Genomic DNA, 23,980 nt, shown 5'->3' with positions numbered 1-23,980 from the left:
CTTGTTAGGGACTGAATTGTGTCCCCCAAAATTCATATGTTGAAACCCGAATCCCTAATGTGACGGTATTTGGAAATGGGGCCTTTAGGGAGGGATAAGGTTTAGATGAGGTCATGAGGGTGCGGTCTTCATGATGGCATCAGTGCCCTTATAAGGAGAGACACCAAAGAGTTCGCTCTCTCTCTCTCTTTTCCTTTGCCATGTGAGGACACAGCAAGAAGGCAGCTAGCAGCAACCAGGAAGAGAGCGCTTACCAGGACCCAACCCTGTTGATGCCCTGATCTTGGGCTTCCCAGTCTCCAGAACCGTGAGAAAATAAATGTCTGTTGTTTAAGCCACTCAGACTATGGTATTTTGTTATGGCAGCCCAAGCTGACTAAGACAAAACGTATTAAAGAATTTGGAGATAAAACCCTAAGCAAGTCAGCACCTTATCAGTGAGGTATTATGGGAAGAGCACTGGACGGGATGTAAGGGGTGCGTTTGGTTATATACAGCCTGGGCTTCATGACTGACTTCTTGTGTGACCTTGAACACGTTGATTCCACATCTCTATAATTAGGGGACTGGATGAACTCCCATTATGGCCACTGTGCAGCACCACCCCGACTCCCACTCTGACCATGACTGTGCCTGGGGACTGTAGTCACTAATGACACTGCAGTATCTAGGTGAGACATGAAGAAATAATCACTGAAGGCAAGGACGAGGAGAATAACACAATGTGGTGTATAAATTGTCACTCTAACGTGATATATAAGGCAAGATGCATAACTGAGATGAGCATTTATGAAACCTGCTTCAAAAACAAAGATCAAAATGGAATACCGCAGCACCATCGCAATCTCTTTGTACTAGGGGTTAAGATGTACAAAAAGATGAAAAGAACGCAGATACACCAGAAAAAGAATGCTGCAGCCACAGAAAACACAGTGGTCACTCAACTCCTTTCTACTCTTCATTATCGTGTAAAATGATTTTTCCAAGATAAAGTATAAGAAAGGGGTTTTCCTGGTGGCACAGTGGTTAAGAATCTGCCTGCCAATGGAGGGGACACGGGTTCGAGCCCTGGTCCAGGAAGATCCCACATGCCATTGAGCAACTAAGCCTGTGCACCACAAGTACTGAGCCTGCACTCTAGAGCCCGCGAGCCACAACTACTGAAGCCCGCGTGCCACAACTACTGAAGCCCACACGCATAGAGCCCACGCTCCGCAACAAGAGAAGCCACTGCAATGAGAAGCCCATGCACCGCAACAAAGAGTAGCTCCCACTCACCGCAACTAGAGAAAGCCCGTGCGCAGCAACAAAGACCCAACTCAGCCAAAAATAAATAAATAAATAAATAAATAAATAAATAAATAAATTTATTTTAAAAAAAAGTATAAGAAAGAGTATAATGGCATAGAGAAAAGAGAACGTGAGATATTAACCCAGGACACAGTAGTGCCGTCAGCAGAAAATTTGTCTTCCACTTAACACCTCTAAATGCTGAGGAAGTAAAGGACAGAAGAGTTACTGGAGCAACTGGATTTAGTCCACTTTACAAATACTTTATAGTAACTAACACACAACTACATTTTGCTAGGTCAGCTAAAATTCCCCATGCAATTTTTGAATTTTGAATTTTACAGCTTTTTAATTTCTACATTTAACACACCAACTTACTGGAATAATAACAGTTGCAATGCTTACTCATATACATCTTAGCAGATACGTATCCAGCAGAGGTTCCCAGAAGGACCCATAGCAGAATAGCACTGGTCATTAAAGCACCTTGATTGGCAGGGGAAAGGAAACCAAGACAGGCCAGAACTAAAGGCACAAAAGAGAAATATCAAACCAGTGACAGTAATGGCCTCAAAAGCACATAGGACTTTATAATAAAGACAACCTTATGAAGATATTTTTATGAAACAGCATACAAGGAAATTCTTTGATGTTATTCTCTTAGCTAATTTTTTTTTAATTTTTTTTTTAATTTTTTTTATTTTTTTAATGCTATTCTTGTCTGCTTACATTCTTTTTATTTATGTATGTATGTATGTATGTATGGCTGTGTTGGGTCTTCGTTTCTGTGCGAGGGCCCTCTCTAGTTGTGGCAAGCGGGGGCCACTCCTCATCGCGGTGCGCGGGCCTCCCACCATCGCGGCCTCTCTTGTTGCGGAGCACAGGCTCCAGACGCGCAGGCTCAGTAATTGTGGCTCACGGGCCGAGTCGCTCCGCGGCATGTGGGATCCTCCCAGACCAGGGCTCGAACCCGCGTCCCCTGCATCGGCAGGCAGACCCTCAACCACTGCGCCATCAGGGAAGCCCTTAGCTAATTTTTTTGACATTTTTTTCTTAATGCAAAAGTCTGATTTTCCATACAAGGCAAATGATATGTTTTCAATTTAGCCTTTAATCTCACTGTTTAAATCAAAATTAAACAAAAGATCTTCCCCTTCCCTACTCCAGTAGTCACTGCATAAACAGCAAATCATTTTTCCCACAAAAATTTCCTTCTGTTTCCTTTTATTCAAGGTAAGGGGGAAAAAATCACAGTGAGACTTGGTCTCAGGAAAATATAACCTTAAGAGCTAAATTTTGAAATTATCACTGACATCTGAAACATCTAATAAGCCATTTATTTACAGCAGCTTTGTTTGTGAAAATCAGCACTCTGGTTATCAAAAACTGACAAACTCCATTTTTAGTTGATAAATGAAGGCAGCCAGAGTTCATCAGCCACTGTAAGCCTACTAACGATGCCATTGCGCTTATACATTTAAAGACCAGCACTCAGGCTTGCCATAGCATTTCAAAATGCTAGTCTTTGAATTATAACTCCCTGAGTTCACTTAAAATATGATTCTACCCACATACTGATTTTCAAGAACGCACCTACCTTGCAAAGCAAGGAACAAGTGTATTGGACATTACAATAAATTATTCAAAACTGAAGATGCTATGAAAGTTCCTTGATATAGGAACATATTCAGACTCATATCCTTAATTTGAGAAGAAAGAAATGTAAGTACTATAAAACACACATTTCCTTAAACTTTAGGGTAGAATTTTCAAAGTTCTTTTGTACACATGAATCAAAGTTTAACATATGTTACCAGCTCACTAAGAATGTTGAAGAAGACACATATTGATCTGAGATTACTCACATAAAGTAATAAATGTCATAATCAAAACTTGTGTTCTTGACCCAGGAAAACTGACAGCAACATTCCACTCCTTGGAGGTCTGAATACATCCCCATGAACCAGCTTCCAACCAAACTCCTTCTGGCCATCTTCTTGCATATGAGAAAGTCTTTAATAAACACGGGAGTTACTAGGACAGAAAGTTACAAGAGCTCTGAAAGTTAGAGAAAAATGAATTTTCCTCTAGAGACAGACTAGCTGGAAACCAATGGCTCATTTTGGATAGAGTAGGTCTCTGGCAGGTATGTGACCCTGCCATACAAATGAGCTATTCCCTTACTTTAAGTTTTGCATTGGAGGGAGTGTGTTAATTATATAAAGGACACAACTGGCTTGATTTTCATGAAGAAAGCAACACGATTTAACATACATAAAAGATTCAACCAAGGGACTTCCTGGTGGCGCAGTGGTTAAGAATCCGCCTGTCAATGCAGGGGACACGGGTTCAATCCCTGGTCCGGGAAGATCCCACATGCCGCGGAGCAACTAAGCCCGTGTGCCACAACTACTGAAGCCTGCGCACCTGGAGCCCATGCTTCACAACAAGAGAAGCCATCGTAATGAGAAGCCCGCGCACCGCCACAAAGAGTAGCCCCCGCTCACCACAACTAGAGGAAGCCCACGCACAGCAACAAAGATCAACGCAGCCAAAAGTAAATTAATTAATTTAAAAAAAAAAGATTCAACCAATTCTATAGAAATTAAAAGTTCATCAATACACAAATGATTACAAGAGTTAAAACAGTATAAATTGATAAAACTAAATTTACCCTAAATTGTAGTATTTTGCAGTGTTTCATACATTTATCTCATGCTGCAAATTAATGAAAATCTTAAATAATGATATTTTGAAAGGTCAGAAACATGAAAAGGAATATAACCAAAGAGTTGATAGCAAATAACTCTCTAATAAACTTACCTGTACTTTTTAAGAATCAACACAACACTCTGTACTTTGATTCAGCATAATATGCAAAATTACTAGACATCAAAATGCATTGTATTCAAGGTGTTATACTCTAAGTAGAAATATAACATTGAGAACTGGGCAAAGCAGGCACTCAAAATATTTGCTGAATCAAATATGTGCATTTTTACTTACGGAAAAACTCATCTGATTATATCTGATAGTATCTTTATGGAGAGTCCTTAATATGATCATAGCCACCATTCCAGATAAGAAGACAGCAATAACAATGGAATTCATAATACTACAAAACATAAAGAAGGAAAAAGAGAAGTTAAGTCTCAAGTTTCTTATTTGAATACTAAAAAGAAAATGTGTGCACACGTAAAAGAAAGACATTCAAATTATCATTATGTCGATCAGTTTTCTAAGGTTAAATGTGGATCAAAGGCTGAATACATCAATATATTAAATGAACTTAAAGCTCTATCACAAGGGGCTTCCCTGGTGGCGCAGTGGTTAAGAATCCGCCTGCCAATGCAGGAGACATGGGTTCGAGCCCTGGTCCGGGAAGATTCCCACATGCCATGGAGCAACTAAGCCCATGCACCACAACTACTGAGCCTGTGCTCTAGAGCTCGTGAGCCACAACTACTGAAGCCTGCATGCCCAGAGACCGTGCTCCGCAACAAGAGAAGCCACCGCAATGAGAAGCCTGCGCACCACAACAAAGAGTAGCCCCCACTCGCCACAACTAGAGAAAGCCCGCGAACAGCAACGAAGACCCAACGCAGCCAAAAACAAATAAATAAAAAAATTTTTTAAAAAAAGCTCTATCACAAAAGTGCATTACAAATAAATCAATAGAAGCAACACTATTCTTAAGGTTATTTTAGAACTTTGTAAGAGTACATTCCCAAAAAGAAACAAGGGGAAATGAATAAGATCAGGAACACAGACATAGTTCCAGAACATGAAACTGAGCATGGAAGTTCAGGAATCAATATTGAATTGATTACTGACTGACTGACTTCTTAGCTGATGGACCAAGGCTTTTAACTCTATCAAGTCTTTATCAAGCTTCGGGGTAAAGACCCCATGGACCACTTACCTACCAGCTCTTACATACTGTTTCCAAAACTGAACCTTAAAATCTATGCCCAAATCAAAATCAAGACCTTCTGCCATCCCACCACCCAGACAAATCCAGACACATCAAAAAAGTTTCACCAGAATCTATGAAAAGGCCAGCACTGTTTTAGAAAAATGCCACTAAGATAATGTCTAAAATGTCTGTTAAATGTCATAAGTAAGTTAGCTTGAGACAGAAACTAAAGTACATTTATTGTTACATTATAAATATTAATACTACTAGAGATTAGCCCCACAATCTATCTGGACGCCCTTCCCTTTCACAACCCCTTTAAAGAAAGCATTTAAATAAATTTTATCCAGGGACTTCCCTGGTGGTCCAGCGGTAAAGAATCCGCCTTACAATGCAGGGGATGTGGGTTCCATCCCTGGTCAGGGAACTAAGATCCCACATGTCGTGGAGCAACTAAGCCCTCGCACCACAACTACTGAGCTCGCGCGCCTCAAATAGAGAGCCTGTGTGCCGCAAACTACAGAGCCTACGCACTCTGGAGCCCATGCACCACAACTAAAGAAGAGAAAACCCGCATGCCGCAACTAGACAGAAGACCACAACAAAAGATCCCGCATGTCTCAATGAAGATCCCACGTGCCACAACCAAGACACTATGCAGCCAATAATAAATAAAATAAATGATAAGTAAATCTTTAAAAAAATAATAAGTAAATAAATTTTATCTGAAGAGAGTTCTGGGTGGTGTGACAAAATGGGACCTGGACTATTGCCCAAACAGAAGATTTTCTAGAAAAGCTACAATATGATAATAATAATGAGGAGGAGAAGGAGGTAGAGGAGAAGGAAGAATAAGGATAGAAATAGGAGGAGGAGAAGGGGGTGCTATTCTCACTTTAAAGGCAATAGCACTGTAAATCAACTATACTTCAATAAAATAAATTTTTAAAAAAATAAAGGCAATGGCATATAAGGAAAATCATCACCTCAGAAGACCATACTCATAGAATCACACCTTTCCTTACTTTCATCTTTACCTTTATAGTCTTCTTCCATTCAAAACTGGTTTATTATAGGATATGAGGAAAACAGGGGAAAAAAATACTATATACACAGGTTCATCTATTTCTCGTCGGCTTCTCTGATCAGTCTCCTAAGTTACTAACTGAAGATCCTACTCTCGTTGTCAACGCTTTATGACAGCCCCAATCATCACATTCTCAGTTGGTCCATCCTTCGATTTCATGTTGAAACTACTCCTTCCACAGTCCTGAAGGACTCCTAACTCTGTGGTCTGTCCTGTTGAAGATTCCTGAGGAATCAAGTCCCTTCACTCTGAATCCACTAGAATATAAGTTTCCTGCGAGCAGAAGCCTGTTGGCCTTATGCACCGCCACGTCTGAGAGCCTCTCCTAGTGCTTGGCACCCTAATAGGGATGAAAAAGAATACGTGGAGAATGAATCCACCTTCACTCACAGACATTATCTCAACACAGTCCTCTCGTCTATATGACCTGCCTTGACCACTTGCAATGTTTTGGTTTCTCATACTTAATCTTTTCACCTTTCTCTGCTCTCTTCCCAGTCTTTCATGACATCCTGACTTTCCTCCACCCCAGGTGGTTACTGCTTTTTCTTACACTCTAGTTTGCTCAGACTTTGACCCCACAAATGAAAGCGTCTATCCTGTTTTCATTCCATCTTTTGCACAGTGTCCACTGCCACAGTCCTATCCTGCCTACTTCCCAGCATGGACTACTCTTTACACGCAGACATCTTATCTCTAGGACATCTCAGCCTTCTCCTTCCCTTCAGCATACATTTTAGTATATTTAATACAGATTTTCCTTTTTTTCTTTCTCTTTGCATATGTGGAGAGGTGGGGGAGAGGAAGGAGAAGGGAAATTAGCCACAGAGAAGGAAAAATGTCACTCAAGATCATCTCGGATGGGGGTGGGGGGAGGGGGAACTGGATGAAGGTGGTCAAAAGGTACAAACTTGCAGTTATAAGATGAAGTACTAGGGGTATAATGTACAACATGGTTAATATAATTAACACTGCTGTACGCTACATATGAAAGTTGTTAAACAGTAAATCCTAAGAGTTTTCATCACGAGGAAAAAATCTTTTTATATTTCTTTAATTTTGTATCTATAGGAGATGATAGATGTTCACTAAACTTATTGTGGTCATCAATGTAAGTCAAATCATTATGCTGCATACTTTAAACGTATACAGTACTATATGTCAATTATATCTCAATAAAACTAAAAGGAAAAAAAGATCATCTCTGGTGACAAAATAATTTTTAAAATACATATATGTATGTATGTGTGTGTGTGTTTGTATACATTTCCTACCATGAAGCTACTTATTCTTTATTTCATAAAGTGCTTACCTAAACCACTGAATGCTGGTATGAGACATGCACTCCAAAATATAATCCCATCTAGAACCCCACTTGATATGTTTGTTTTCCTAAAAACAAAAATCCAAAATCACATGACCAAACTTTAACTGACTTTTTACTGGTTATAATCCTAAAACAGACAGAAAGTTATTCTGCCTGTACTGTCTCTATTTCTTTACTGCTAACTTCATGGAATCATGCAATCTAGCCTGATATTTTTATCATTTTTTTATTTACTGATATTCTACCTCATTTCAGAAAGGGACTAGGAAAAAAATAATTTTAGCTTACTGCTGTTCACCAGAAATAGTACCATTTTGCTACTATTTTTCTGTAACCCTAAGTCCACCCCATACTTCATTTCCTTTTGTCCAGGCCACATTTTCATCTTAATTGCAACTTCATACCATGCTTACAAAGGTATATGTAATGTCACTGTAGTTTTGTTTGTAAATTTAAAAACCTAGAAAAAACCAAAAATTCCCATCAGAATGGGAATAAATAAACTGTGGTAATCCATGCTAAGAAATACTATGTAACCATTAAAAAGAATGATGTGCATCTATAGGTGACACTATGTCTATGAAATAGCATTAAGCGAAAAAAGAAAGGTGAAAAGTATATAGTAAGACAAGTTATGTACAGCAAGATTCTATTCCCCCCCCAAATTATATACATATTTTGTAGATGCAGACATTTTTCTGGAAGAAAAAATAATGGTTATACTTTTGGAGCAAGAGACTAGAAATTGGGGGGAGGGTAGTAAAGGAAGGGAGAATTTTACTTATACATTTTCTATATGGTTTGCAGTCTTCACCACATACAACTATTATCAATATTATTATTTAAATTGAACTCAACATTTGAACTAAAAGACAACTTTTAGTTGTCACTGCAACACACAAAATCCACCTCCTGCAAATAGGTTTATTATTAGGGTATTTTGTTTAATTAGAAAACAGTATTCAATTTCAGTCATTATTTCTTATAGAATATCTTAATATTTTACATTTTTGTAGGTAAAGTATTTTGAAATATTTTAACAACGAATTTATAAAAGTTTTTTTAATACTGTAGTGCTCAGTACAGAATAAAACACAAGAAAATATAATCACCAGCTGTTTCTGCTGGTGTGCAATCAAACTCAACCTTTCAATAGCTTTCTTATAAAATATCCCCAATAAATGATCTTAAATGATAATCCCCAGTAAACATTTAAACCATTAATGCAGTATTATTACCCCTTAAATTAATGGCATGCTCTTAGCAAAAGGAAAACATTGGTACAGGTTGACCAAGTTATGTTTGAAATGACTTATTATTTAAAATTAGGTATCTTTAAGTGTTTTTTTCTGAAGTTTGGGGGTGGGTATGAAGCAAGCCAATATACACTGCTTTAAAAAAAACTGAAATGATGGGTTTTAATTGAAATGAGTTTTAATTCAACAATGGATTTTAGTTGACACCTGATGACCTGGTGATCATGGTTAACATTATCCATGAAAGGTCAGGTTGATGTTATGTGTCTACTGATGTGAGCTATCACTTTTGTGGTCTTCCTGTCGAGAATCCATGGCCTGAGCCTGGACACGAAGAACCATCAGACAGACCCAGGTTGATGGTCATCCTACAGATTGTAAGGTCGGTACTCTTCAAAAATTTCAAGAGGGACTTCCCTGGTGGCGCAGTGGTTAAGAATCTGCCTGCCAATGCAGGGGACACAAGTTCGAGCCCTGGTCCGGGAAGATCCCACATGCCGTGGAGCAACTAAGCCCATGCACAACAACTACTGAGCCTACGCTCTAGAGCCCTCGAGCCACAACTACTGAGACCGCATGCCACAACTACTGAAGCCTGTGCACCTAGAGCCCGTGCTCCGCAACAAGAGAAGCCACCACAATGAGAAGCCCGCACGCCGCAACAATGAGTAGCCCCCTCTCGCCACAACTAGAGAAAGCCCGCACACAGCAATGAAGATCCAATGCAGCCAAAAATAAATAAATAAAAAATAAATAAATTTTTAAAAAAATTTCAAGAATATGAAACACATGGAAAGACTAAAGAACTGGCCCAGATTGGAGGAGATCAAAAACTAAACATAACATGTAATCCTGGATAGGATAGTGAATCAGAAAGGAGAAAAGTGACATTGTTGGCCAGCTGGTGAAATCTGAACGGATGAATGTGAATCAGATGGTAATGTAATGCCAATATTGATTCCCGGTTTGCACAGTTGTATGCTAGTTATATAGGAGGGTGACCTTGTTTTAGGGAAAGATACTCTGGAGGATATAGGGGTAATGAGACAACATCTAGCTCTCAAAAGATTCACAGAAAGACTAATGATAATGGACACACACAAAGAAGAGCGAACAATGGAGCAAATGAAGTAAAATGTTAACAATTGGGATGTCTGGTTAACGGAACTACGGGAGTTCTTTGTGTTATTCTAGCAATTTTTCTGTAGTATGAAATTGTTTTGAAATAAACTATTTTTTTAAAACCTATAAGAAAATCTGAATTTACAGAACTGACAAATCCAGGGATAAATATTCATTGTATGAAAGGATTCATCTTAGCCATTTTATTAAAATATTGTTCCTATACTAAAATGTGACTTAATCTTTCAAAATTTGAATTGCATGCATCTCTTAACCAGACTGTCAATCACCTTAAGCAAGTAAACTCATATCAAGCCTTTTAAAAAGGAGTTAAGGGGCTTCCCTGGTGGCACAGTGGTTAAAAATCCGCCTGCCAATGCAAGGGACACAGGTTCGAGCCCTGGTCCGGGAAGATCCCACATGCCATGGAGCAACTAAGCCCGTGCACCACAACTACTGAGCCTGTGCTCTAGAGCCCACAAGCCACAACTACTGAGCCCATGTGCCACAACTAATGAAGCTCGCGCGCCTAGAGCCCGTGCTCCACAACAAGAGAAGCCACCGCAATGAGAAGCCCGTGCACCGCAACGAAGAGTAGCCCCTGCTCACTGCAACTAGAGAAAGCCCACGCAGAGCAACAAAGACCCAACACAGCCAAAAAATAAATAAATAAAATAAATAAATTTAAAATATATATATATGTTTAATAAAATTTAAAAATTAAAAAGAATCCACCTGCCAATGCAGGGGACATGGGTTTGAGCCCTGGTCCGGGAAGATCCCACATGCCGTGGAGCAGCTGAGCCCGTGCACCACAACTACTGAGCCCGCGTACCACAACTACTGAAGCCCACGCACCTAGAGCCCGTGCTCCGCAACAAGAGAAGCCACTGCAATGAGAAGCCCACGAACCACAATAAAGAGTAGCCCCCGCTTGCCACAACTAGAGAAAGCCCACGCACAGCAACAAAGACCCAATGCAGCCAAAAAATAAAATAAATAAAAAGGAGTGAAATAAGTGAGGGAAATTAAGAGGCACAAACTTCCAGTTGCAAAATAAATGAATCACGAGTATGAAATGTACAGGGTGAGTAACATAGTCAATGATTATGTAATACCTTTGTATGGTGACAGATGGTAACTAGACTTATCATGGTGATCATTTTAAAATGGATAGAAATATTGGATCACTATGTTGTGTAACAGGAACTAACACAGTGCTGTAGGTCAATTATACTTCAAAAACAAACAAATAAACCCATAGAAAAAGAGATCAGATTTGTGGTTACCAGAGGCGGAGAATGGGGAGAGGGAGGACTATGTGAAGGCAGTCAAAAGGTACAAACTTCCAGTTATAAGATAAATAAGTACTAGGGATGTAATGTACAACATGATAAATACAATTGACACTGCTGTATGTTATATATGAAAGCTGTTAAACAGAGTAAATCCTAAGAGTTCTCATCACAAGGAAAAGACATTGTTTTTCTATTTCTTTAATTTTGTATCTATATGAGATGATGGGTGCTCACTAAATTTATTGTGGTCATCATTTCGTGACATAAGTCACATCATTATGTTGTACACCTTAAACTCATACAGTGCTGTATATCTATTATATCTCAGTAAAACTGGAAGAAAAAATAAAATGTAAAAAAAAGGAGAGAAACTTTCAAATATGCACTATGAAGTTTGGCTTTTAAATACAAAGAGAGCCTAGAAAATCTGCAGTTGTTAAATCAAGCAGTTTTTGCACCAAACATTGCCATCTGCTGGAAATAACAGTCCACAACACATACTACTCCTGCATAAGAAAATAAATCGTTTTAAAATCCTAAGGTACATTTGAGACAAATGCAAAAAGATAACTAAATGGTGGAACCCATTTTTTAAATCCATTTAAAATTAATGAATTATTCTGCATCTTTACATCCCAGAGTTTCAAAATCTTTTATAAGACATAGCAATTGTCATAAATGCATACAAGGTAAGCAGGTCTTTAATGCTATTTATAATGAAGTCACAAGAAGCAAATGTAGAAATATAGACGAGAATTCTTGATTCAGGACACAGCACATGATGGGTTTCACTCGGTAAAAATACAGGCAGGGAATCAAAGAATCAAGCTGGCAGGTAACTACAGCTTCTTTTGGTCTAGCTGTTTTCAACAGGGGGAGCAGCACCCTCTAGGGGGCATAATGAAAAGGTGTGGGGATGCTACTGGAGTTTAGCAGCATGGTATTGAATAGAAGGCCAGACGTCCTGCTTGGCACCAGGAGACCCGCACAAAGAATTGAGAAGAACTTCCAAAAGCCCCATCCAACATTCATGTGAGTGAAAAACTGCTTATGATTATCTGCGCCTAGATTCTAACTTCATTTTACAGATAAAGTATTTCTACATAGTTTTAATATACATTGATTTTTTCCCCCAGCAATGCAACTACCATGTAAATTGAGGGAAAATGGTACTATGTTTGGCTTGAAACTTTACCAAAATTGATCAACATTTGAGAAAATCATGGTATCCTTTAGAAAGATGTGGTATTTGAGCCATCAATGTACAATATTCTCATAGCCATATGCATTCGTAGATGTCATGTTTACAATGATTATACACATAGGTGCATGCATCTGACAATGACTGAAATATATACTGAAACATACATTATTTTATTAAAAACTAATTTATCTTTATTTCTCCTTTATATTATAGTTAGGGTGCTATATTGATGCCTATTGAAACTATGTGTAAGACAGGTTTAATTATCTAGTATCTATTAATATAATTTTACAATAGTAAAGGGAGAATGATAAAACATTTGTTATTCAAAGAGGACATCGATCTGATAGGGTTGAGAACTCCTGATCCAGCTCCATTCCCTCACTTTACTATGCAGAAACTGAAGTCCAGAAAGGAAAATGAACTTGCTCAAGGTCACAGTATGAGTTTGAAGCAAACCAGCACCAAAATTCTCTGATTCTCAATTCAGTTATTGGTCCATGGTGCCTGAAAATCAGGAATGTATCTTGCAAAAAAAAAAAACAAAAAAACAACTATATATGTGGCTAGGGTCCCAAGCTAGCCCACAACTAAAGCTTATGTAACTCACATATGTAGATACATAGCTAAAATTAATGTGATTAGAGTGAAACCAAAAAACCTTTGGTTGGTGGTATAAAAACAGTAAGTTTCTAAAGTAAAATATGGTGAATAGAAATACCTTAGCCATTCAAAATCTGGCCCAAACCTATCTTTCTAACCTTTCTACCAATACTATATAAACAATTAAAGTCTGGGGTACTAGACTGAATCTTTTTGGCCTTTATATACCCCAGGGCTTAACACCTGGCACGTGGAGTGCATTTACTGCCTGTTGCTGAATGAATAAACAAATGAAAAAAGTTTTGTTTCAATCAGACAAGTCTATTCACTGTTCCCCACATACACCATGTACATTCTTACCTGAAAAGCCCTTCCTCTAGCTCCTCTCCAGATTCCTAAACGCCAGGTCTTTTAACTCAGTTTATAGGCTTTCCCAGAATGCCTTGCACACCTCTACCCCTTCTATCCAAATTATCCTCAGCATCCTTCAAGGACTAGCTAAAGGCCTCTCTCTTAGAAAGCCTTCTTGGTCAATTCACCCACCATAACTCCTTCCCATTCAAAACTCACATGATGTATTAAAGAGACTGTGTTAGAAGCCTGGATTCTGTAGTCAAGCTAATCTAGACTTATAATCCTTTACATTTGTGACCTTGGGCAAGTAACTTTATCTCTATGAGTCTCAGTTCTATAGTCTATAAAATGGAGATTTAAAATAGTACCTGCCTTCAGAGGACTATTGTGAAAAATAAAGTTAAACTAGGTACTTTATAAAAACTCCCATGCTAGGCACATAATAGGCCCTCAATAAATATTTGTTATATTAATGGATGAATAAAAGGTCTTCACTCAAATGTTAATCTTTATGGTCCCATCCTTCAATAACTTCTGAACAAAATTGTTATATAAACACCAAACTTTGTACCCACTTGGGAACATGTATTATTTTCTGAAAACATAAAGTGCATAAGATGTTCAATTAAAAAGCAAAAAGACAAAACTTTTATAACTAAAAATTGCTATATTTGCCTCTGAACCTTTCTGTGGCCAGTAGCTGCCTGACCAGGGGCTCAGGCCAACAACTCGGCCGATGACCACAAGCTCTGCGTCCAAACAGCAGTTTGCAGGTGGCTGCACTAAGGTGGGAGAGGCGGCACAGGAGGATGGAGATCGCAACCCAGGTGGCTCAGGCGCCATAGCTGCTGTATGGCACTGACATCTGTAAGTCGTCTGACGTGTTCAGCTTCCCCAGTCAGGCCCCCCCGCCCCACCCCATCCCTGTGTCAGGATCACACCTACCCCTCCCCTAGCCCGAGACTGTCTTTGTGGAAGGCTTCTGCAGTCTGCAGGAGGGTGAGAGACTGTAGTTCACCCAGTCAAGTGCCTGGGATCAATGCATGTCACAGGACCTGGTGGGATTTTCTGTATTAAGAGAAGCAACAAAAGGTGAAAAACAAGTAGAAGCACAGACCAAAGGGGACAGTCCCTGAAAATGTGGAGGTCTAGATCTTTGCCAAGATGGCAGCAGCTAGTCACACATGGCTATTCAGCACTTGAAACGTGGTCGGTCCTAAGTGAGATGAGCTCTAAGTATAAAACACACACCAGATTTCAAAGACTTAGTTCAAGAAAGAAGAATGTAAGATATTTCTTTATCAAAAAAATGCTATACAAACACTATATACGGGCTTCCCTGGTGGCGCAGTGGTTAAGAATCCGCTTGCCAGTGCAGGGGATACGGGTTCAAGCTCTGCTCGGGGAAGATCCCACATGCGGTGGAGCAACTAAGCCCGAGCGCCACAACTACTGAGCCTGCGCTCTAGAGCCCACGAGCCACAACGACTGAGCCCGCGTGCCACAACTACTGAAGCCCGCGCGCCTAGAGCCTGTGCTCCACAGCAAGAGAAGCCACCGCAGTGAGAAGCCCGCGCACCGCAACAAAGAGTAGCCCCCGCTCGCCGCAACTAGAGGAAAAACACCCGCACCCAGCTGTCTGATTTTGAATTATCACTCTTAATTACATACACAAAAATTTTCATGGTAGTTCTCAGCACGTGGTGGTATTCTAAATGACTCTTATTCACATTTTGCGGTGAGGTGGGGATGGTGGTGTGCTGAATTGGGCGATTGGGATTGACATGTATACACTGATGTGTATAAAATTGATGCCTAATAAGAACCTGCAGTATAAAAAAACAAACAAAACAACTAATACTAAACTTTCATTGGGTTATTTGTATGGAAATATGTTAATATGAATGTTTCAGACATTACATGAAATTTCTAAAAATCTTATATTTGTATTTGTATGGAAATATGTATGGAAATATGTTAATATAAATGTTTCAGACATTACATGAAATTTCTAAAAATCTTATATTTGTATTTGTATGGAAATATGTATGGAAATATGTTAATATAAATGTTTCAGACATTGCATGAAATTTCTAAAAATCTTATATGTTCTGGTATTATGTTATAAGTAATAATCCTAGTTATTACTTTTAAATGTATATCTCAGAAATAACTAATTTTCTTGTCAACTGCATTATTATGAACTTTCATCAAATCTTAACCGTGGTCATTTTTAAGTCTTTTGTCATTTACAGACAGTTCTGGGTGTACTCTGATGATTTTGCAAATATGTTCCTATAAAAGGGTTTCATCTTCAAGAAATTCATGGAAAAGACTCTGACAAGTACAGGTTTCTGGTAACTGACTGTACTGCTGAACTGAATGAATAAGCATTTTCAGAACTCTAATGAAAAACTGATGAACTCATAAAAGTGCTAACAAAAGATCAAGATGAAAAAAAAAATTAATTACATGGGACTGAGTGAACTGATGAGGATGAGTATAATTTTGGTGACTTTCTGTCTGAATTTAAAAAAAAAAAATCCCACAAGGACTCAGAGGCAAAGAATATACAAATCAATTTTCACTGCAAAGTAAAGGAGCTGTTACAGTGGAGGATTACTGGACTGAATGTCAATATTATGACATAGTATGAGTGTGTTTCATGTTTGGTAATTGCAATCATTGTTGCTTTTGTTGTGGTCATCCATGTACAATGCTTGGTGTCAGTCTATTTATCTCTTGTAAAAATAAAATATAGTGTGTGTGTGTGAAAAAAAAAAAAAAGTTAAGTACTATTAGGATCTTAAGTAATCATCAAATAAGAAAATGGTTTTTTAAATGCTTTGTAAACTGTAAATTAGGGTAAAGTGGTACTGATGTGAACCACACTGAATTCAGATTTCTAGTATATAAAATTTAATGATACCTTCCCTACCAACATTCAGGGAGTTACTGGGAGAATCAAATGAGATAATAAATGTTAAAAAAAAAAAAATTTTCATGGTAGTTCTCAGCACGTGGTGGTATTCTAAATGACTCTTACTCACATTTTGTGATTTTTCTATATTTTCTACAATGAACATGAATAACTAAACTACTATAATTTTTTTTTAACTTAAAACAACAGAAGTTTATTCTCTCACAGTTCTAGAAGCTAGAAGTCCAAAATCCAGGAGTTGGCAAGGAACCTTCTGGAGGTTCTTTTTTTTTTTTTTTTTAATAGATAACTGATAAGGACCTACTGTATAGCACAGGGAACTATACTCACCATCATGTAGTAACCTATAAGGGAAAAGAATCTAAAAAAGAATATATATATGTATAACTGAATCACTGTGCTGTACACCTGAAACTTACATGATATTGTAAATCAACTATACTTCAATAAAAATTTTTCTAATTTAAAAAAATAAAAAATAAAAATTTCTAGTTCAATAGAGTTTTGTAAGCTATTACAAGACACAACAACCATGTACACCTAGGGTACACAAAGTGGAATCTGCAGTGGGATATAAATGTTACTCCAGAATGGTACTCCATAGTCAAAGACGATGGTAAAATGTTGAGTTAGACTCAGTCAAAGGTTTCTTTATTAGGAGACTTTTAAACACTAATGTGCTTTGTGAAGCTAAGAAAGGAGACAGTAGAAAGTAGCATTTTCCAAACTTATTTGACTAGTATTCTTGGGAATGCACTTTGAGAAATGTTGACGTGTACGATTATCACTGGGTAAACAAAAAAAAAAATTCAACCCAAACCCAAGACAGAAAATAAAGAAACAGCACCATCAGAGATATCCATCACCACTCTTCCTGGCGCCCTCCCCACAACTATAACAGCAACTTTCTGGTGTTCAGGTAAAGAATATTGTGGTCTGGGCTTCCCTGGTGGCGCAGTGGTTGAGAATCTGCCTGCCAATGCAGGGGACACGGGTTCGAGCCCTGGTCTGGGAAGATCCCACATGCCGCGGAGCAACTAGGCCCGTGAGCCACAACTACTGAGCCTGCGCGTCTGGAGCCTGTGCTCCGCAACAAGAGAGGCCGCGATAGTGAGAGGCCCGCGCACCGCGATGAAGAGTGGCCCCCGCTTGCCGCAACTAGAGAAAGCTCTCGCACAGAAACGAAGACCCAACACAGCCAAAAATAAAAATAAATAAATTAATTAATTTAAAAAAAAAGCCAAACACATTTCTACAAAAAAAAAAAAGAATATTGTGGTTAAAAGAAATTAACTAAAGAGAAAAAAAAAAGAATATTGTGGCTTGGTGTGTTCCCACTGTGTAAGTGCACTCTGCATACATGAGCTACTCTTGTATAAAACATTAGTAAATCAGGTGCTCCTGTATCTGAGAGAAGGGATAGGAAACATTGTGTGTCTGCTACGGGCTAGGCACTGTGCTAAATATTTTATATGTTAGTTCACTTACCTCTGACAGCAGTCACATGAGGTAACTATTTTAGCCCCATTTTACAGATCAGGAAATACAGGCTCAGTGTAACCTACCGAAGTTCACACAGCTAGCAAATGTCAAAACCAGGATTCAAACCTTGGGTGTGTCTGGTTCTTTCCACCGCACCACGTCTGGAAGCCAGGAGCCTTCTAAGCACCCTAAATGAGTTTCAACGGGAAAGGAAAAATTCCTCTTCTGGAATACCTCCCAGTATTAAGGAAACTTAAAGAACAAGGAGTTGAGACCTAACCTCAAATAAGGCAATTCCCCAAAACCCCCATTTGGTATAGCTGCATCTGAACTTGCACTTCAGCTCTTTTGACTGCCACAGTTACTTCCTGACAGGCAGGCAGATCACTAACACCATACCATGCAGGCTCCTGGCATGAATCTAAACTTCAATTTAGATGTGCTTTCCCTTGGCTTTTACTGTAAACATAAGCGCTCCTACACTTAAATTTTTTTATTTTATTTTTTTCTTCCAGTTTAATTGAGATCTAATTGACATACATCACTGTATAAGTTTAAGGTGTACAGCATAAGGATTTGACTTCCATACATCATGAAATGACCACAGTAAGTTTAGTGAACATCCATCCTCTCATATACTGTAGATACAAAATTAAAGAAAAAAAAATATATGTTTTCCTTGTGATCAGAACTCTTAGGATCTACTCCCAACAACTTTCATATATAACGTACAGTGTTAATTATATTTATCATGATGTACATTACATCCCTAGCACCTTTTGACCACCGTCATCTGATTCCCCTTGCCCCCATCCCCTGCCTCTGGTCACCACAAATCTGATCTCTTTTTCTATGAGTTTGTTTGCTTGTTTGTTTTTGAAGTATAATTGACCTACAACTCTATGTTAGTTCTTGTTACACAACATAGTGATTCAATATTTCTATACATTTCAAAATGATCACCACCATAAGTCTAGTTATCATCCTATACTTAAAATTTTAATAGCCAACTGATAAGTGATAAAAATGTATAAGGGCTTCAGCTCTTCAATCAACTTCTGATAATAGCTTGGACTTGGAATACTATTCTCAATCACTGGGGAAAGGTTATTTTAATTTCTTCAGGGTGTATTTCATTCCTTTCCCCAGATTACACTTCTGTGTTTCATCCAGAGATTAGAAGACTGGACTATACTTATTGGACTAGTAAATTGCCTGTTTTCACCAATTGTACTTTGGGTAAACTGCAGGCTGTAGGATCAAGTAATCCTGACCTCTAGCTGGATGATTCAAAGTACACACACACACACACATTTCTAACATAAACGTTTCTCATTTTCTTTACAGTAACTCTGTAGGCAGAAAATATAATAGACCTTTAATATAGAAAGCCAAAATGGAATAGTGGAAAAACTATGAGTTTGGGGCCAAACAGACCTGAGTTTGAATATCACTTCCACCTCCTGCTAGCTATGATCCAGAGAAAATTACTTCAGCTCACTGGGCTTCAGGATCCTCATTTATAAAATGGAGATAACATTTTATAGGTGATACATAGGGACAAAAGCAAGGCATCCCCAAACTGGAATTGCTTTCAGAATGAGATTAGGAAGAATCGTGTCATAATGGCTGTCAGGCCATCTATAGAAATGACACAAACCAAGCACAATTTGTAAGTGTTCAAAGAGATTTGAGACCTAATCCCAAATAAGGTGATTAGGGTTTTGTCTCAGGAAAGCAAATCTAAAGCCATAAGAAATAAGTCTTATATAAAATCAAGTATAATGAAAGCTGAATCAAAAATATGATGCATCATCTTTAAAAACTATAAAGAGAAATACATATATCTACATAGTCATAAAAAGTTTTCCCTATGAAAGGAAAGCCCCAAAGTTCATCTTTTGGAGAAGCACCTCTAATACTGTCCAAGGCTAAGAGTACCTGACCCATGAATATGAACCAGATATCTGGTCCATGGGCAAGCATAGCACTAGTGCACATGAATATCACCTTTTAATACTCTCTTACTTTTGCTCTGGGGTCCTATGCTCACCAAGAAACTTTCTATTTATTCTATTCTATTTATATTTTCTTTCTCATATATCTTTATTATGAGCAGATGGGCTAACCAGCTGACATGAATGGTGTGGTCCACTAGACATTTATATTTCTTCACATAAATTACAAAATTGGTGTTCTGGTTTATATATTGGATCATTAGGAGTTTGCCTAGTATGAATCTACCTCCCTTTGTTATACTCACAGAATTAAATTCTGAAGCAAGATTTTTAAAACTGACAAAAATCTAGTATTGCTGAGTGTGTGAGGAAACAGCAGATCTTCAGGCCTAGCAACTTTTCTGCAAAAGAATTTGGTAAGGTGTTATCAAAATGTGCACACCCTGTTACCTAAATAATCCTACTTCTAGGAATTTAAGTCTAGGAGATAATCAGACAAATAAAAAAGTAAGGATGCTCATTAAAGCATTGTTTATAATAATTAAAAATTAGACATTTGGGTTGTTTTTATCAATATGGCACTAAATAAGTCAATTACAGCCTGTATGTTAAATATACTATGTAGTCAATAAAAAGAAGGCTGTGACTCTGTATTTATTGACCTGGAAAGATGTCCATGACATACACATTAAGTGAAAATAGCACATGTAATATCCCATTTGTACAAAGGTGTACACTTTTTAGCACCACACGCAGTGTTTTCCTTATATATTCTACAGAAAATTATATCCCCATGAGTTCTTGCCATGGTCTATGAAATGCTGCATATTATAAGCATCTTTTGAAAATTCACAATGCTTTTTAACATAGTGAATACTCATAAAGCCATTGTTTTAACATTGTTTAACCTAGCATTATCCAAAGTAACCTCATCATAGATCCTTTTTTCACATAACACCTTTTAAAATACCAAGCTAAAACAAATAAAATATGAAGGAACTAGTTTACAGAAAACTCTTTGGAAAACATGGGCTTTGAAGAGCTGATAAATTATTCACCAGAATGTTAATAGTCAATCTGTCTATCTACCTATCTATCTATTTACCAAAAATACATACCATCTTTATAAAAATAGCTATTTACAAAAGGAAAAATTCCAGATGTACAAATAATAATGAATGTTATATGTTGAGGACCTACTCTGTGTCATGCTAAGGGCTTTATATATTCTGAAAATGAGGATGAAATGACATGAGAAGAAATCGAGCCTCAGAGATCACATGACTTGCCTATGCTCATGCAGCTAGTAAGCAGCCAAGCCCCAATTTGAACTGTAGGTCAGTCCAAATGTCCAATATGTCAGCTCTTTTCACTACAATAGATTGTGTCTCTTCCACAAGATATTCTTCCTTGAAGGTCTCACTTGAGCAGTCAGCCAGTCTGCCAACCCCAGGAGACACCCCTCTGGTTGCCCATGTACCTCATTCAAACCTCAGTGTGAAGTATGAGAAAGTAATGTACTGGGCAAGGTACCTGAAATGTAGTAGATTGAATACAGCAATTCCTGTAATTATTGTCTTTTGAATGGTTTTAACATAAAGAACTTACCTACTGTCTTGGGCTCCTAAGCTGTGTTACACAACTTTAAATTGACGGAAATTAAGGCTTTAATATTAATGAAATATATGATATTTATATACTTGATTTGGGAAAAAATAAGATGATGGCATAGAATACTTACTTCAAATTTCACAGAGTAAGTGTAGGTTACATTCAACTTATCTGTATATTCTCCAGGAATTTCCATAGGGGGTCCATTACAAGTTAGGTGGTTTTCATCTGAATGTTTATAGCTAATAAAAGAGAGGGAAAAAAGGAAGGGAAAGGAATTTTTATACCAAACTGACATCGTAAATTTCGGATTCATGGCTCTTCAGGCACGTTAACAATAGCAGGCTGAAAAAAAAATAGGTCTTTCATTATATTCTGCATTTAAAACTCTTTACGATTTAAAATATTTTTGTTTCTAAATGTCCCTAACACGCAAATAAGACTCAATATACTGCCCAAAACACAATACTTAAGAACCTTCTCTTTGCCTGTGGATAGATTTTTTTTAAATCCTTCTATTAGCAAATGCCTTTATTTTTCATCTTTTATTGCCTCCCCCCTTCTATATACTAAAAAAGAAAACTATCTTGTAACCTTAGCTATAGAGTTAGAAAATCAAATAGATGATGCAGAAATCATATTTATAAGCACCCAGAGATTTGAGGGTCTACTGTGTGCAAAATGCCATGCTTAACGATGAAAGGTACTGAGTATATAATCTATGTGAACCTTTTGTGTTTGAAAGAGAATGATTACTAAAACCAGAAGATGGAAAACAAAAACTAGAGAAGTTTGAAACTAGACAGGACTGGTGAAGCTAGCAAATGCCTGGTCAGAAATAGAGACTCTTCTGTCACTCGAAAAGTAAAAGAGGAATAAAGGGTGATAGAAAATCAAAAGGAGAAACCATGGTGCTTCCATTTTGAATTATTTACTCAACATACAGTTTACCCTTTGGCTTCTGTCTAAAGAATAATATGTAATCCTTATGGGATTGTTATCTGTACGCATATATACACAATAAAACCACTCGCCCACGATTGCGAAGGTTATTGGTGTGTGCCTCTTTTTATTCACTCCTGTAACCCTACTGTCTGGTACATAATGTGCCCTTATATTATACGTGTTTGTAGGATGAATGCATTCTACTTAAAGCCAAAATACAATTTAAAGCAGCTATGAATTAGAGAAATAATAATTGTTAAGGCTATAGATCAAAACTTAACATTGAAGAGAAAAATTAAATTACTGCATGATAATGCATAATGCAAAATTGTGTTAAGATCTCTAATCAAGGTAGAAGCCCTATTTTAAACCACTGGCCTTATATATCGGTTGTATAAGGCCTTACAGGCCATTTTCAGAACTTTGACTTTTACTCTAAGATGGGAAGTCACTGGAAGGCTCTGAGCAGAGGATTGACATGAGCTGAAATTTAAAAAGGAATGCTCTGAATGCTGTATTGAGAACAGACTGTGAGAAGACAAGGCTGGCAGCAAGGAGACCAACTAGGTTTTTGCAACAATCCATGTGAGATATAACCATGTCTTGGACCAGCTGATAGTGGTGGAGGTGATGAGAAGTGGTGGATTCTGAATATATTTTAAAAATAGAGCCACATGGGAAATTCACTGGCTGTCCAGTGGTTAAGACACAGGGCTTTCACTGCTGTGGACTCGGGTTCGATCCCTGGTCAGGGAACGAAGATCCTGCAAGCCGCGTGATGCAGCCAAAAAAAAAATTAGAGCCTATGATCTGCCAAAGGGTTGGACTAGATATAGGATATAAATGAAGAATGATAAAGAGGAATCAAGGGTGATGCCATGGTTTGGGGGCCTGAGCAACTAGAAGGATGTAGTTGCCATTTACTGAGATGCAGAAGACAACAGGAGAAGCAGATTTGGAGGGAAGATTAGAAGTTCTTTTGGACACATGTTAAGTTGGAAATGCCTACTAGACATCCAAGTGGACGGGTCAAGTAAACAGCCAGATATACAAGTCTAGAGACCTAAGCGTCATTGCGGTATCTGATGCAATGAGCCAGGGTAAGATCGCCAAGGTGTGAGTATAAATAAAGAAGAGGCAAAGCTAAAAGACTGAGTCCTGGGGCCCTCTGACATTAAGAGGTTGGAGAAATGAGGGAATTCCCTGGCTGTCCAGCAGTTAGGACTCCACTCTCTCACTGCCAAGGGCCCGGGTTCAGTCCCTGGTCGGGGCACTAAAATCCCACAAACTGCGTGGTGAGGCCAAAAATGAAAAAAAAGAAAAAAAAATAGGTTGGAGAAATGAAAAGACTGATGAGCAACCAGTGAGACAGGAGAAAACCGGAAAGTGGTAACCCAAAAGCCAAATGCGGCAGGTGTTTTAAGGAAAAAGAGATGATGAGTTATAGCAACCATCAGGGAAATTAACAAGGCACAGAACCTGAAAGAAAACACAAGACTCTAGACCCAGAAAACCATTAGGCCTAACTCACGTCTATGACCTTGAGCAGATTGCCTAATTCTGAAAAAGATGAATTTTAACACAGT

At 38.1% G+C, this 23,980-nt stretch overlaps 1 protein-coding gene and 1 pseudogene across 2 annotated transcripts in view; both read right to left on the bottom strand.

Moving 5' to 3' along the window:
- Positions 1-23,980, bottom strand: part of VGLL1 (vestigial like family member 1) — a 569,192-nt gene that overhangs the window by 180,048 nt on the left and 365,164 nt on the right. The gene's annotated exons all lie outside the window — the stretch shown is intronic.
- LOC309620172 (transmembrane 9 superfamily member 2-like) overlaps positions 1-23,980 on the bottom strand; it is a 109,522-nt pseudogene that overhangs the window by 47,578 nt on the left and 37,964 nt on the right. The window contains exons 6-11 of the transcript XR_014249911.1: positions 21,580-21,691; positions 7,606-7,685; positions 4,293-4,405; positions 3,156-3,283; positions 1,696-1,815; positions 1,434-1,491 (exon numbers count right to left, since the gene is read on the bottom strand). The product of XR_014249911.1 is annotated as a transmembrane 9 superfamily member 2-like (transcript). The remainder of the gene's footprint in view (positions 1-1,433; positions 1,492-1,695; positions 1,816-3,155; positions 3,284-4,292; positions 4,406-7,605; positions 7,686-21,579; positions 21,692-23,980) is intronic.

This window comes from Balaenoptera borealis, assembly GCF_965194805.1.
Source record: "Balaenoptera borealis genome assembly, chromosome: X".
NCBI classification, from domain to species: Eukaryota; Metazoa; Chordata; class Mammalia; order Artiodactyla; family Balaenopteridae; genus Balaenoptera; species Balaenoptera borealis.
The sequence above is the reverse complement of the archived record's forward strand: the minus strand, read 5'-3'. Positions and strand labels throughout refer to the sequence as shown.